Genomic DNA, 9,078 nt, shown 5'->3' with positions numbered 1-9,078 from the left:
TGTTGAATTCAGTGAACCAGATTATTAAATGTCACTTGTAATCAGGGTTGTCTCTAAGGTTGGTGCCTGCGCAGCCACCCAATGTGAAAATCACAAATTTACACTTCTTACTCTTTTTTTAATGTTTGTCTGCATAACAGCTTATTCTTGGGCATGTAGAAATGTTCATTCCTTCCATAGGAGAGAAAAATTGCAAGTGCAGATGCCAATCAAGAAGCAATATGTAGGCCTGACCTGTGGTGGCGCAGTGAATAGATAGAGCATCAGACTGGGACAGAGACGACACATATTCGAATTCCCGAAACCGCTAGATGGAGAGATGGCTCACCAGCTTGAGCCCTGGGTTGCTGGCTTGAGTATGGGATCATACACGTGACCCCATTGCTTGAAGCCCAAGGTCACTGGCTTGAGTCTAAGGTTTCAGGCTTGAGTAAGTATTCACTAGCACTGCTGGAGCCCCTTGCTCAAGGCACATATGAGAAAGCAATCAATGAACAGTTAAGGTGCTACAATAAAGAATTGATGCTTCTCATCTCTCTTCCTTCCTGTCTTTCTGTCCCTGTCTGCCCTGTTCACTATCTCTCTCTGTGTCTCAGAAAAAAGGAATGTGGAAATATCTTAAATAAGAGTTTTATTGTTATTTCATGTATTATTTATTTTTATTAATATTTTAAAAGTTATAACAATATAGTTTTGTGTACCTTTTTATTCTCGTTTAAGTATTAAATGCGTGAAATAATAAACTACCTTTTGGTATATATTTTTTAATACTGAAAACGGTCATTAGGACAGAAAACTGGTGGTTAAATTAGTTGAATCCATCCACTGGGTATAAGCCCTCAAATCCACTCCTGTAGCAGGCTAAGGAATTAGAGAACTCCTCTTTGGACTGTAGGAACTTCATTACCCAGAATGCACATTTTCGGGTTGGCTGTACTGTAAGGCGGAACTTCTGTCTCCTTAGCGCTGGCATTTTCTCCCCTCCACGGAGTCTCACTGAGTCAGGAGCTTCCGGTCATGGTGAGATTGGATGTGAAAGGTGAAAAAGTGGAGTTCCTGCGGCAAGTGTGAGGCTCCCTGACGATACTTGGGGACCCGTAACAGGGCAGACAGCGACCATGGTGCCGGGCCTTCTCCTCATCCGCCTCTGCCACCCCACTCCGCCGGAGAGTCCGATTGCGGAGGCCGAGGCACGCGGTTGAAGTGAGCATGTCCCCGGGACCCTCACCGCCTTATCCCTCCGAACTGGGAGCCCCGGTCCAGGGACCGGTCACGTCCTGCAGCCCGGCCCCAGCGTCCCGGACCGTGATATGTTGGTGGGTGACACCCGGTGTAACAGAGCTGGCAGCAGTGACAGGCTGAGGGGCTGTGGACCCGGGAGAGACCCGGAAAACTGCGATTCCTCTTCTATCTTCGTGAAACAGTCTGAGGTGCAGCCACGTCTTCACTGAGAGGCTGAGGGTTGTACCTCATTCTGAGAGTCCTTGGAGCAATGGAAGGTTGTGAACTGAGAGGGTCACAGCCTGCATTATGTGGGGTTTTTTTTGTTTTTTTACAGAGAGTCAGAGAGAGAGACAGAGAGATAGGGACAAACAGACAGGAACAGAGAGAGATGAGAAGCATCAATCATCAAGGCACGCGGGCCTTCAGCAGACCGAGTAACCCCTTGCCCAAGCCAGGGGCCTTGGGTCCAAGCTGGTGAGCTTTTGCTCAAACCAGATGAGCCCGCGCTCAAGCTGGTGACCTCTGGGTCTCAAACCTGGGTCCTCCGCATCCCAATTCGATGCTCTATCCAGTGCGCCACCACCTGGTCTGGCATGTTAGGTGTTTATTAACTGGTTAAATCCTGCTCAGAGAGAGAACAGAGTGGAATAGGGGGATGAGGACAGTGAGGCCCAGGGCGCAGCGTCCTTGTGGAAGGTCACAGAGCTCATCAGAGGCAGCACTGAGGACTGAGTCACAGAGGAGGTCACCAGACTTCAGGGTTGGGCAGGGATAGAAAGGGACCTGCTTACCTGGAGTGAAAGTGTGGTTGTATGTGACTTCCTACAAGATCTGAAGTTCAAAAAAAAAAAAAAAGGCTTGTTTTGCTAAACTATTTAGTTGGTTATAATTATTAATAATTTATAGCTGGGTTCGTTAGGTAGTTCACGACCTAAAATGAAAGTAATTAGGAGTTAATTGAATAGGCAAATACACTCATATTAAGCCACATACCATAGATTTTAATTCAGTCATGGTTAAGATGAGTGGCCGGCTCAGTTTAGGTTGTCGCTTTTGTGGGGTCCCCAACAAACTTGCTTGGAGAGGCACAGAGCTTTGCGGCAGTTGCCAAATGGTTGTCGTGGGCCATGTGGAGTCTGAGTTGGCATCTCAGGCAGCTGACTTGATCTTCACCCTGGCTACTTATGTTTGGTTTGGCCACAGCTCACGTCATTGAGTTGCATTATCACACCTGAAACATAAGTCACATATTGGCTTCATAAGGTTGACAGATGGAGTTACCAGAAAAAAAGAGTAACCCTATTACACCCTGGTAATTGGGCCTTAATTAGGGGGCTTTTATGTAAAATATAGTTAATCTAATCTTCACATGGTACTGGCACTCAGTTAAAACATGAAGTTCCCTCAGAATGGCATAAACTGGTTACACCAAATCACTGTCCTTTTTACATTTCATATTAATTTGATTTCATGTTTACTGTAACAACTCTGTAAACTAGAAAAGAAAGGACAGCATGTCACACTTTTTCCCTGGTGGTGACACTACGTTATTGTGTCTCCAGACTCTTCCCTAGGTATTTATTTGGCTCTTGAATATGGGGACCCTCAGGATACCTTGAACCCTCATTTCCTGAGTGCCGACCAGAGGTAACATCAGGATGCTCCCGTTTCTGGTGTCAACATAGGAAATGTTCAAAGGTATATCAAATTTATAAAAATGTTTATTTGAGCCACAGTGACTACGATTACCAGAAAATTAAATATCAACAGTGCGAGAATATGCTCCAGAAAACGGCAGTTTTGCTACCTATTTCATCAGAATCAAAATCGGAAGTCATACAAGGTTTACCTGAAATATATTGGTGATAGATTATGGAGGAGGAACAAAGCAAAACAGGAAATTTTATGACTTCTATAACAAGTGAAAATAAGCACATACTGCTTTTACATTGGGGAGGGTATGGTAGTTAACAGTTACTTAACATAAAATAACATTAAGGGGTTTTATGGACGTTACTCAATTGCAGTGTTTGTGTCATGAGGGATCAGGGAAAAGGTAATTTTCCTGACATTCCAAAGGTCTGTTATCAAAAAGACGGTAGACAGCATCAGTTAAGGTAAAATGTACTATTTTCAGGGAAGACAGTGGCCTAGGACATGACTACCTACCATGAAAGGTTTAATTTCAGTCATTCTCTATAGTTATTTTCAGCCTCCATGCTTGTAAGGCTGCTATACAGGCTCCCGCTGAAATTGTCAGGTTTAGTATATGGCCCGCCCGTATTCCTTTGGTCTACCCTGGCAGCAAATACAATCAGTTATGGAAGGTTATTCAGGGAGCAACACCTGCATGTGGGAATGCTTGGAGGAGCCACAGAGCTGAGATTCTGGACCTGAAAAATCTAACCTGAAAATGGCTCAATGATGATTGAGTCTTCTGTTGTGGAGATAATGGGGACTTTGCACTGGATGAAGGAGTTAGTCTCTCATTGGTTTAAGAGGCTTCCTGTACCTGCATAGTGTAGACAGATTATGGGTTAAGAGAGGTGGCAAAGAGCCCAGGACTAGGCAAATGCTGTAATCCAGAGCATTGCTGCTTGACTAGAGTTGTGGCCATGGAGGTAGAAAGAAACGTTGAATTATTATTTTTCTCCCCTATTTACTTATTTCTTTATACAGAAAGAATCAGAGGGAGAGAGGAAGGGAGAGAGATGTGAAGGGTCAACTCATTGTTTCAGGACTTTACTAATTTATTGATCACTTTTTATATGTGTGCCTTGGCTGGGAGGTGCCAAGAGAGTCACTGAACCCTTGCTCAAGCCTGTGAACTGGGGCTCAAGCTAATGCCCTTGGGCTTCAATCCAGTGGCCATGGGATCATGTCAATGATAACAAGCTCAAGCCCAGATTTTGTACTCAAGTTAGTGAGCCTGTGCTCGAGTAGATGAACCAGCGCTCAAGCTGGCCATCTTGGAGTTTAAAACCTGGGACCTCGCCTGACCGGGTGGTGGCACAGTGGATGGAGCATCGGACTGGGATGCGGAGAACCCAGGTTCGAGACCCCAAGGCCGCCATCTTGGACCCAAGGTCACTGGCTTGAGCAGGGGGTTACTCGGTCTGCTGAACGGCGGCGGTCAGGGCACATATGAGAGAGCAATCGATGAACAACTAAAGTGCTACAACGAGAAACTGATGATTGATGCTTCTCATCTCTCTCTGTTCCTGTCTGTCTGTCCCTACCTATCCCTCTCTCTGACTTTCTCTCTGTCTCTGTAAAAAAAAAAAAAAAAAAAAAAAACCTGGGACCTCAGCATCCTTGGTCAATAATGCTCTATTTACCACACCAGCACTGGTCAGCCTATTGGCTCTTTATTTTTTTTTTTTTTTTTTTTTTTTGGCTCATTTTAAGAACCTAGTAGAGTTTCAGATTTGCAGCTGTTGGAGGAAAAGGAGGAGTTGATGATGACACAAGGGTTCTTGGTATTAGGAGCCAGAACTTTGGAGGATGCATCAACTGGACTGGGGAAGTTAATTTAATTTTCTTTGTCAATATTATAAGATATTTTTGGTTAAGAGTTTCGAAAGTTTAAAAGAACAGTGAGTGGAGCCATCAGGTTGGCAGCTGAACACATAGGCCTGGATATTTGGGGAGTGTTCGGCATGGAGACATAGAAGAGTGCTAGCTCTTTTGTGCACTAGGGTCGTGCTGTGAATGACCAGGGGGCTACAGCAGAGCAAGTGACCCCTTGTTCAAGCCAGCAACCTAGGGTTCAAGCCAGTGACCTTGGGCGTCAAGTCAGTGATATTTGGGCTCAAGCCCACGCTCAAACTGGATTAGCCTGTGCTCAAGCCAGCAACCTCGGGATTTCTAACCTTGGTGGTGTGTGTCCTAGGCCACCGCTCTATCCCCTGTGCCATTGCCTGGTCAGATGTGGGGGTAAGATTTCTATGTATTATGATTGTGGGTTCTCAGAGATTCACTTGTATTACTTCTGTCCTGGATTCACTTGTATTACTTCTGGCAGATTGGTGTGACCTTTGGGAATGTTGCCCTGTACTTCTCCAGGGAAGAATGGTGCCTCCTTGATGAAGCTCAGAGACACCTGTACCTGGATGTGATGCTGGAGAACTTTGCACTTATGTCCTCACTGGGTAAGACCCTGACTCCTGAGGCACACTCTTGGGTGTGCCTGTGCCCCCTTTTACTCAGGCTGGTACCTTGCTTTTTCTATTTTATTCTCTAAGAGACCAAATGGGACTTATACCCAGGCGCCAATGGAAAGCAGCAGCTGGACTTTGAGTCACCCTGATTCTTTTTCCAGGGATCTTCATTGTTTCCCCACTGTGTCCAGCTTTAATAAACTTAACTCTCATTAAAAAAAACCCACAAGCCTGACCTGTGGTGGCGCAGTGGATAAAGCGTCGACCTGGAAATGCTGAGGTCGCTGGTTCGAAACCCTGGGCTTGCCTGGTCAAGGCACATATGGGAGTTGATGCTTCCAGCTCCTACCCCCTTCTCTCTCTCTGTCTCTCTCTCCTCTGTCTCTCTCCTCTCTAAAAAATGAATAAATAAAGTAAAAAAAAAAAAACCACAAAAAAAAAAGCCTGACAGGGGGTGGCACAGAGGATAGTGTCAAAGTGGGATGCAGAGGACCTATGGTCAAAACCCTGAGGTTACCAGCTTGACTGCAGGCTTATCTGGATTGACAGTGGGCTCACCAGCTTGAATGCAGAATCAATGTCTTGTGTGTGGGATCATAGACATGACCCCACGGTCACTGGATTGACGCCAAGGTTACTGGCTTCAATAAAAGTTCCCTGACTCAACTGGAACCCCTGTCAAGTCACATATGAAAAAGCAATCAATAAACAAAGTCTGCAACTACGAGTCGATGCTTCTCATTTCTCTTCCTTTCTTTCTATCTTATTCTCTCTGTCTGTCCTTCACTTAAAATTTTTTAAAATTTTGTTTCTATATGTAGCTTGGTAAGTTTCCTTAAATTATTTATTTTAAAGTCTTTCTTTTTTTGTGACAGAGAATGAGAGAGGGCCAGATAGGGACAGACAGACTGGAAGGGAGAGAGATGAGAAGCATCAGTTCTTCACTGTAGCTCCTTTGTCTCCTTTGTTGTTCATTGATTGCTTTTTCATATGTGCCTTGGCCAGGGAGCTCCAGCTGAGCGGGTGACCCCTTACTCAAGCCAGTTACCTTGGGCTTCAAGTCAGTGACATTTACGACAGGCCTGCAACTGTGTGCTCAAGCTGGTGAGCCCCCACGCAGGATGGATGAGCTCGCAATCAAGGCAGTGACCTCGGGGTTTCCAATGTAGGTCATGTGGGTCACAGGCCAATGCTCTTTCCATTTCACCACTGCCTGGTCAGGCACCCTGCCTTTCTACTTTGTGTTTTATCTTACACTTATATCTTTGTGTTGTTGTTATTGAGATCTTCAACATTTGCTGACCTTTTAGTTCAAGCAGTAAATAACAGCCATTTACTCACGGTCTAACTCGCCTGTCTTGAAATTAATCCTATAGAATAGTGCCTAGCTGTGACAGATGGACATTTGTGATGAGGTTACCTCTGCTTATCAGGTCAACATATGTTTCACCAGGGTTTTTGTTGTTGGTCAGGCTGCTGCTGTGGAACAAAAGATGTGGAAGAACATATTGAAGAGAACATTTCTGTAAGAGTGTCAAAGGCAAAGAATCTTAATATAGCTTTGTCTTCCCAGAAGAGTCACCCATGTGAAAGTTGTGGAGCACTCTTGAGACACATTTTTCTCTTGGTTGATCAGCAGGGAACAGAAAACTGCCAGAAACTGTTGGGGTGTGGGGCATGTTCAAAACAATTTTATATCAGTTCAGAGTATGTTCAGAGCCAGGCTCAGCATGTGAAAAGAAGCCTTTCAGAAGAGGTGTGCACAGTGTCTCACTTGTGAAGGGCTAGAATTTTGACATGTCCCACAAACCTACTTGTTGGGAGGTTGGGCAGAGAATCCTTACCAGCTCTGGACATCTTCAACAGCCAGATACTCACACCAGGGACAGGTCACATGAAATGTCTACATCTTGTGTGAATTCTCAAAGGAGAAAAAATTATTACAACAGGAAAGAATGTAGGAAAACCACTGGTTACACCTTATATCTGGTTTGGCCCAAAAGGTGAAATGAAATGTTTACATCTTGAGTGACTTCTAAAAGGAGAAAAAATTATTGTGACAGGAAAGAATGTAAGGAAGCCACTGGGTGCAACAAGACACTATTTCAGGACCATGGTGTCCATAATGTAAGAGAGAGTTTTGTGTGTCATGAATGTAAGAAATATTTTAGAACAATCTCTGGCCTTCATTATTGCCAGAGTCTTCACACTGGAAAGAGTCCTTATGAGTGCTGTGAATGTGGGAAATAATTTTTCAGAAATTGGGACCTACATATTCATCAGAGAGTTCACACAGGAGGAAGGCCTTACAAGTATTGTGAATGTGGGAAATCATTTTTCAGAAATTGGGACCTACATATTCATCAGAGAGTTCACACAGGAGGAAGGCCTATTGGGTGCAATGAATGTGGGAAATCTTTTACCGTAAACTCTAAACTTTATTATCATCAGAAAGTTCACACAGGAGAAAGGCCTTATGTGTGCAGTCAATATGGAAAAAATTTTTTTTACTAGCGGTGGTCTTCATTATCATTAGAGAATTCACACAGAAGAAAGGCCTTGTGAGTGCAGTCAGTGAATGTGGAAAATTTTTTTCCAGTAGCAGTGGCCTTCGATATCATCAGGGAGTTTACATGGGAGAAATACCCTATGAATACAATGAATGTAAGAAATCCTTTATCACAAAAACTGCTTTCCATCATCATCAGAGAGTTCACTCTAAAGAAAGACCTTATGAGTGCCATGATTGTGGCAAATCTTTTATCAGGAAGTCTGGCCTTCGATATCATCAGGGAGTTTACATGGGAGAAATACCCTATGAATACAATGAATGTAAGAAATCCTTTATCACAAAAACTGCTTTCCATCATCATCAGAGAGTTCACTCTAAAGAAAGACCTTATGAGTGCCATGATTGTGGCAAATCTTTTATCAGGAAGTCTAACCTTCGTTATCATCAGAGAGTTCACACTGGAGAAAGGCTGTATGAGTGCAGTGGTGTGGGAAATCTTTTCACTTCAATTCTCAGCTAAGTACATGAGAGTTCACATTAGAGGACAATCTTAGATGTATTGGAAATGTACAGTTTTTTAATAAGTGTTAACAGCTGTGTAGGTAACTCTGAGGCTCCATTTGTCTAATTTTAATTATATGCACCCAAATGTCAATGGTATGGAGATTTTCCATATGTTTTACGTAGGTGGAAAGCATGTGTGCCTATGTTGTACTGTCTAAGGTATCCTGGGCTCTTGCCAGATTTATCTCTTTGCAAATTTCTGTGGCCAAAGTTACTTCACCTGTACCATCTAGCAGGTGTCCACTGTTTACATCAGCCACCATCCTAATGTCTTTAGAGAAGCTGATTTTTTTCTCTAATTTGTTAGAGGCAATTATAGGTAGTGTGAGCTGTTAGGAAATCAGCATTTCTTTAACTCTGATAAGTTGTGACAGGGACCTGACTCAGGGTTTACCTAAGAGGTCAGCACCTGCGTTCAGCTGGCAGCTTGCAGATGGACTGCCTTTCAGGGACCTGGTTTTCCTAAATACCTGTGATGAATATTTTCAGTGAGGAAGTCACCAATGCAAGAAATGCCATAGCCATGTTCCAAAGTTTTGTAAAATAATGAAGGCCTTTTTTTCAAGTACTCTTTAATTTTGGATGTTTTATTTACTGTGTTTTTTAGGTTATAAGTTG

At 43.6% G+C, this 9,078-nt stretch overlaps 2 pseudogenes; both read left to right on the top strand.

Annotated features, from left to right (window-relative positions):
* The first annotated feature begins 1,209 nt into the window (after positions 1-1,209).
* LOC136330107 (zinc finger protein 211-like) lies at positions 1,210-7,391 on the top strand (annotated as a pseudogene).
* A 142-nt stretch (positions 7,392-7,533) lies between these two features.
* On the top strand, positions 7,534-8,424 carry LOC136330106 (zinc finger protein 530-like; annotated as a pseudogene).
* The last annotated feature ends 654 nt before the right edge of the window (positions 8,425-9,078 follow it).

Source organism: Saccopteryx bilineata, chromosome 3 (genome assembly GCF_036850765.1).
Source record: "Saccopteryx bilineata isolate mSacBil1 chromosome 3, mSacBil1_pri_phased_curated, whole genome shotgun sequence".
Taxonomy (NCBI): domain Eukaryota; kingdom Metazoa; phylum Chordata; class Mammalia; order Chiroptera; family Emballonuridae; genus Saccopteryx; species Saccopteryx bilineata.
The sequence above is the reverse complement of the archived record's forward strand: the minus strand, read 5'-3'. Positions and strand labels throughout refer to the sequence as shown.